The sequence below is a fragment of the Marmota marmota genome, unplaced genomic scaffold, assembly GCF_001458135.2.
Source record: "Marmota marmota marmota unplaced genomic scaffold, marMar, whole genome shotgun sequence".
Taxonomy (NCBI): Eukaryota; Metazoa; Chordata; class Mammalia; order Rodentia; family Sciuridae; genus Marmota; species Marmota marmota.
The window spans coordinates 505,794-512,870 of NW_025999944.1; the positions used below are offsets into that span (position 1 = coordinate 505,794).

General features: G+C 57.6%; 1 protein-coding gene across 6 annotated transcripts in view; it reads left to right on the forward strand.

Annotated features, from left to right (window-relative positions):
• Fam167a (family with sequence similarity 167 member A) overlaps positions 1-7,077 on the forward strand; it is a 32,292-nt gene that overhangs the window by 562 nt on the left and 24,653 nt on the right. For 2 of the 6 annotated variants that reach the window (XM_048801489.1, XM_048801490.1), the window contains exons 2-3: positions 4,769-4,939; positions 6,030-6,130. The gene's annotated coding sequence lies outside the window, so the exon portion shown is untranslated. Of the gene's footprint in view, positions 1-48; positions 287-1,671; positions 2,028-4,768; positions 4,940-6,029; positions 6,131-7,077 lie in introns of those variants that run through there. The other 4 variants (XM_048801487.1, XM_048801486.1, XM_048801488.1 and 1 more) reach the window with 4 other exon arrangements.

The window sequence follows — 7,077 nt, forward strand, 5'->3', positions numbered from 1 at the left end:
TGGCCGCCCCGGGCAGGGTGAAGTCGGGGGGGCTCTAGGAGCCCGGCCGCCGCGCTCGGACCGGCGGGCCGGGGCGGCCGAGCGGGCCGGGGCTTGAATGGGAGGCCGGGGCGTCGCGGCGGGAGGCTCGCGCGGCCGTCGCCAGGCAACCGCCCTGACGCAACGCACCGAAGGCTGCCTTCAAAAAGAATAGTGCCGGGCGATCTTGGGCGCACGGGCGCAGCGAGGCGGGCGCGGAGAGCGCCGGGGACCTGGCGACGGCGCCACGGGCCTCGGGCGCCCGCAGGTGGGTTCGCGCGCGGCGACTTTCCCAGGGACGGTGACGGGGCTGTGGCGGCGGCGCGGGCTGGCAGTGGGCTCTACTCCCACCAGGGCGGGCGGCGGGAGCAGCCGATCCCGCGGCCTGGAAGGGACACGCCCGCAGGAGCGCGGTGCGTCCCCACCTGTTCCCGTGGCAGCGAGGAGTGGGCAGCCACCGCTGGACTGCGTCCCGCAGCGCCCAGCTCTGCTGGCCCCTTGCGGGGCTAAGATCCTGGTGGAGATTAGGAGCCCATGGTCTTGAGGGAGGGACCCCACTCAGGGCTGCTCAGACGGCTGGTGACCTCCGCTCCCACCCCGTCTCTCTGTGGACTTCACTGGGGGCGGGATGGAAGTTCCTGGCCCCAAGGATGCAATCCCTCCCCAGGAAGGGGCCCAGGGCCCTTGGGGAGGGTGCTCTAGGCCTGAGGCCAGGCTAGTTCAAGGGACCAGGCATAACCGTAGGGCCTGGGGAATGAGCAGGTCAGTCCTGAAGGTGGGCACCTAGGGTCACCAGGACAAGGGGCCACAGATTGCATGGGGGTGGGGGGTCCCTTCAACCAAGTCAGGAGGATTGCTGCTTCTTGAAGACCCCTTATTGCCTGTTCCAGTCTGGTGTACATGGGTCCTCCTGGAAGACCTAGAAGGTGGGATGGCTCTAGATTGGTGGGTCCTGGCTGCTGTCTTCTGCCCACAGCAGGTCCTCCAAATCAAGTTTCCATAAACTGCCTATCAGGTCCCCATCCACAGTGGTTCCAAAGCAGCTTCGGTTGGATGTCTCAGAGACAGTCCCGCCCCTCTCCCGCGCCCCAGGCTCAGTAAGTGCTGGACAAAGCCCTGGGAAAGCCCAGTGGCCCAGCCTGTAGCCTGACCAAGTCTGTAGGTCGGGAGCTCCTCCCAGCTGGTTTTAAAGGGGCGTGGCAAACAGCCAGGAGCACAAACTGCTGAGAATCTTTGGCATCCTTGGTCACTTGTCCTCACAAATCTCCCTTCTAGGGGACATTGTTATCCCCATTTTGTCAGAGGGAGTCTGAGAAGTTAAGTAACTCGGTGCAGCTCCTGTGGCTGGTGAGAGAGCAGAGAGATTCCTGTGCCTGGCCACCAGGGCTCCTGGAGCAGTGCTGGAAGGAAGGTCACTGTAGGAGACCCAAGGCCTCCGTGGCCCAGAGAGTGGGAAGGAGCCAGTCACAACCAGATGAAATGAGAGCCCTGTGGCTGGCGGTGCTTATAACCTAGGAAGGTCCCCACCATCTAAGGGAACCTTTAGAGCCAGCAAAGCCATTTCTTGTCTGAGGAGCTTAGAAGCCTTTGCCATCAGGCCTGGCCAGCCTCAGAAGTGTCCTCGCTCAAACCCTTCTCTTTTCTGACCCACAGATGCCCAACTCCCTGCACACTTGCTCCTGTCCTTCTTGTCCTCTTGATTACATGCATGGATTGTCACTAAATGACCAGTCCCCACTTCCATATCTACCAGCTTGGCCTCCCTCCAAGAGGACTGAAATCAATTACGGCAGTGCCTGTTTGCTGAGAAAAAGACCCACGGTGCCCCAGGCCCGTGAGGAGGGAAACCGCTTGTCAGGCTGCTCACGCACTGGGGCGGGTGTGTGCTCTAGGTAAATCTTGCTGTTGGAAAACCCTGATGACCCAATGGGAGCCCCTGGAATTCCCAAGCCCTCTGGGAGCCCAGCAGTGGCTCTTTGCTTGCCTGGGACATCGACCTGCTTGCAAAGGTAGAAGATAAACGATTATTTGATTGACAGATGGGGGCTGGGGAGTCCTCATGTGCCCTCATGAATGTCCCTTACAAGTAACCGGTGGATGGCATTAAACATGCCAGAACATCCTGGGGTTTGGATGGGGTGAAGACAGGCCCATTCTGAAGCAGACCAGGGAAGGGTGAGATGGCTGAGAACAGGGGCCGGGTGGGGCTTAAGAGAAGCAGGATGCGTGGGCAGGGAGGGGGAGACTGCAGGAAAGTGGCAGGTGAGTCTTGCTCATTGACAGGCACCTGTCGATTCTGAGCTGCCTTAGAGGCTGGAGCTGGAGGGAGTGACGACTGGGATCTCAGATTTCCCTGGTTAGGCCAGTTGCCCTGCCCACTGAAGGCCAGGTCCTCCCCACCTGACCACTGACACTTCTCTCCTGAGAAGGGAGGAAAGTCCAAGAGAGGGAAGAGAGCAGGAGAGTCAGAGGCTGTGCTGCCCCCAGTCAACCCCTTTCCTCCGGGCACTCCAGACCTGCTGCTCACCCACAGCAAAGCTCCTCAGAGAGAGCAGTGCATTGGGCAGGAGCCCCGACTCTGGTGGGCATGGGGGGGGCTTTCCTCTCGGGGGAGCTCTTTCTGGCATCAGGCCCCCTCATGCCAAAGCCCCTGCCGTGTGGGAGCTCCCTCTAGTTAGCTATCTCCTGGGCTGAATGGCCTTGACCTGGCCCTCCCTTCCAGAGTTCCCAGGGTGCAGTCCAATGCAGCCTCCTCCCCAGCAGCCTTGGCATAGACCCAAGAGGTGTCGGGGTTCAGCTTCTCTCGTGGGCTCATGGGCTGAGCTCCCTACCTCCCCGGAGAGTTTCTCCCGTGAGGCCAGGGATTCCTTTCAGGGCATTCTGATCCGATGTGAAAGTGGGCAATGGATCCCAAAAGCTCCCTATAGGGCTTGTCCCTTGGGACCTGGAGGGCTGGCTCAAGCCAGAGCTCAGTTCTAGGTGGAAAACAAGCATCAATCGGCTCAGGCAGTGGCCTCCAAGGTGACCACAGCTCCGGGCGTCTTGAAGGTGGGGCATTTCCTCATTCCAGGAAGCCAGCAGAGTGGGAATGGCAGTGGAGGGTCAGAGGGGCCCTCAAGGTGTTCAGTACCCAGGAATGTTCTGGATGAGGGTCTGTACCAGCAAGGCTACTTAGGAACTTGCTTCTGACCCCACCCTACCCAGTCACCAGCAAGTAAAAAAATAACACCAGCCGCCTCTGTCCTCTGAGCTTTCAAGTGCTATGCCCCAGGGACACTGAGACAGGTATGAACCAAGCTGAGCCTGTTGAGGAGCCGGCAGAGGCTGGAGGCTGACTGTGTTGTCATCCTATTGTTTTGTGTATTTAGGAGCAGCTGCTGGAAACCGGGAGGAGGGTGAAGATGACCCTATTATCAGGTTGGAGAGAAAGCAAGCCGTAGAGGGAATTCTGCCACAAGTGCAGGCAGCCTGGAGACATCCATTTGCACACAGGTCCAGCAGGTTCAGACAGCTAGCTAGCTGGTCCTGGGGGCTTGGTGAAGTGCCAGCAGTCTGTCTCCCAGTGCCTTGATCGCCCCTCCCTGGAGGCCTTACACCTGCTCCTTTCAGGGTCAAGCTGTCCAATAATTCATTTGAGCAGTCAACACCTTGAACACCCCTATCTTCAAGAGACAGTCACTTTGCTGATTACCAAATGCCTTGAGCTGCCCAGAGATAAAGATAGCTCATACCTGCCTGAGTGGGGGCTTCATCTGTGAGACTAGGGGAAGAGGGTCTCAATTTGAATGCCCCTGGGTTTCAGCTCACCCAGTGAAACCATATAGAACATATCCTATCAATAACTTTAGGATCAATAATATGCATGGTGCTGAGGACCCTCAGACCACGGCCCTGCCTGGAGGAACAGGGAGTCGGGTCAGGGCTGCTGAGGGGTGCAATGTGTGCAGCCCTAGTGCAGAGGGACAGCAAGACGGTGCTCTGCACACTTTGGAGTGCACAGACAGGCATTTGTGAACTTTAGTAGTTTGGAAGCCTCTTACCATGTGACAGGCCCAGGAGAGTGCCAGCCAAGCACCATCCAGAGCAAACGGTGGCAGTCCCATTCTAGGTGTAACTGTTTACACTCACCTCGCCTCCTTTAGTCCTCCCAGACTGTGAGGTAGGTAGGTCCGTTAAGATCCCATTTCAGAAGTGAGCAACCTGAGGCCTATGGGGGTTGATTGACCAATGTAATAGAACCAGCTGTTGGTGGGTCTGCCCCCAGCTCTGCCCATTCCCTAGCCTGCTCCATGTCTTTCTGCTGTGTCTGATCCATTCCACTGAGAACCCGAGGGGCAGTACTGGGGGTGGGAAATGCAGAGAATGGAGGGGTCCCCTTCATAAAAATGCTTGACCAGGCAAGGATGCCCAGGAGCTGGCTAAGGCAGCCTGTCCTTGTCCCATCCAACTGCCACAGTGACCACAGGACTTTTCTAGCCAAAGATCATAGTAGCAGTGGGCATTAGGGCACAGAAAGGAGATATAGGGTGGCCTTTCAAGCAGTTTATGGAGAGGAAAGCAGAAGGCAGCTCAGGCAGAAGCCCAGCCACATTCTCTCCTCACTGACACAAGAGGGCCAGCACCGTCCCACAGCCCGTTCTCTGTCCTGCCTAGGGGGACTCAGGAAGATGTCCCCTCCACATCCCAGGTGGGCACAGCACTGCCTCTGCCACCCGCTGCAGGCCACACTGCAACCCCACTGCATCCTTAGGTCCAGCCCCACCCAGACACCAGGAAGACCCTCCAGCCACCCAGAGGTCAGCACACCCAGGCCCAGCATGGACGTGCAGGACTCCAGTAACACGGCGCCACCTCGCAGCCCATGAGGAAATCCCTGCGGAGTGACTGGGCTTTGGAACCTGCCCAATAAGACAGAGATCAGGTAGGACAGACTCCCCCTTGAACTGGAGCTTGTGGATCTTGCTTATTTGAAGTTGGAGTCGGTTGTCCTGTGGATTCCAATAGGCCCAACTCCACCTTTTCTGAGGGCTGAGACAAACGCCAGTTGGGAGACTCTGGTGGGCCACAGTGCCCTTCGCTGTACGCCCACCTGAGCTGCCTTCTGCTTTCCTCTCCTTAAACTGTTTTAAAGTCCACCCTATATCTCCTTTCTGTGCCCTAATGCCCACTGCCACCGTGAATTTTGGCTAGAAAAGTCCCGTGGTCACCTGTGGCAGTTGGTTGGGACAAGGACAGGCTGCCTTAGCCAGCTCCTGGGCATCCTTGCCTGGTCAAGCATTTTTATGAAGGGGACCCCTCCATTCTCTGCATTTCCCACGGCCACTTCCCACCCCCAGAACTGACCCTCGGGTTCTCAGGCACCTCTCTTCCTGCCTGCCAGAGCAGCCCTTTCCCAGGGCCTTGGAGGGGACACCATAGAGACTGAGTCCCCCACAGCCCAACCTCCCTACAGCAGCCCTCTACATTCTCCTGTCCTCTAGGGAGGCCGTAAATTAGATGTATGGCTCCCAGGAGTCAGGGCTTCTCTGGGCTGAAGGAAAGCCCAGCTCTTCCTTTCACTGGGCCAAACAGGCAGGACAAAAAGGACAGGTCCCCACACCCCCAGCCTCTCCACAGGAGGCCTGTGCGTCAGCCCTGAGCACAGGAGCAGAGCCATCAATTATTCAGCATTGACCTAGCACTTTGAATTCACAAAGGTCTTAACAAGTATTTTTATAGATTCTTTCCTCATAATGTCCCAGAGAGACCAAGCAAGGTTTCCCGTTTCCTAGACAATAGAAGCAGGGTTCAGCTTAGAGTCAGAAAATTCGAGTGCAAGCCGAGCCAGCCCCTCCAATGAGCTGTGTGACCCTGAGCTAGTCTTGATAGTTTCTCTGGTTTGCAGTATCTCTGTGGTCTAGCTCTTGGAAAGTTCCTCTAGCCCAAGCCATGATGTCATGATGTGTGGGAGAACAAAATGTGTAAACTTCAGTGTGACTTAAAAATGTTTGTGATTGCTCTTGTTAAACCAGGTATGCAAATGGAAGCTTTGAACTCTGTGCAGAGGTGCAACCATTAGCACGGGATCCTGCAGACCAAACCTCCCTGGGCAAATATCTCCAGGAGAACACGGGTAAGTGTTCTCTGCCCCTGCCCCTGGGTGCAGTTCTGGGACATGTTGGTAACCCCACTGCTGCTGTGGTGTGAGACCCTGAGTCTGTCAGGAAGGAGGGAGAGGTCATCGCAGGGAAACCACGGTTCCCAGAGCACAGCATCTCTCCTCAGAGGGAGGTGAGGCTGCAGGCATTTAAGCAGGGGGAGCAGACTCCTCTCTCCCCCACCCAGCAGCAAGGCTGGGACCCCAGGTGGGAGATGCCCAGGACTGTCCCAACAGGACCAGCCCCAGAGCTCCCTGCCCCCTCCCCAGCCTCCCCAGTCTCAGCCTACCTGGCTCCATGCTGGAGCTGCAGCCTCCTTCAGGAGAGAGGGTGGATTCTCAGGAGGCTTTGCCACAGGGAGGCCTGGCTCAGGCAGCAGCCAGCCAGCTTCAGGGGGAGCACCTAGGCTTGTCCTGGCAGGAAAGCACACACTTATGTGGGCATTCTGCCTCCATGCAGACCACTCGTGCCTTGAGCAAGACCCCAGGGGCACTGCCCTGCAGAAGCCTGCTAGCACCCCATGTCACCAACCACCAGCCCACCCGACCCAGACACACACCCTCAAGACAACCACCCCCCACTCACACACACACCAGGACAACTACCCCCGACTCACACATACCCTCAAGATAGCCACCTCCCACTCACACACACACCAGGACAACTACTCACCACTCATACACATACCAGGACAACCATCCCCAACTCACACATACCCTCAAGACAGCCGCCCCCACTCACACACACCCTCAAGACAACCACCCCCCACTCACACACACCCTCAAGACAACCAACTCCCACTCACACACACCCTCAAGACAACCAACCCCCACTCACACACACCCTCAAGACAACCAACCCCCACTCTCACACACCCTCAAGACAACCAACCTCCCACTCACACACACCCTCAAGACAACCA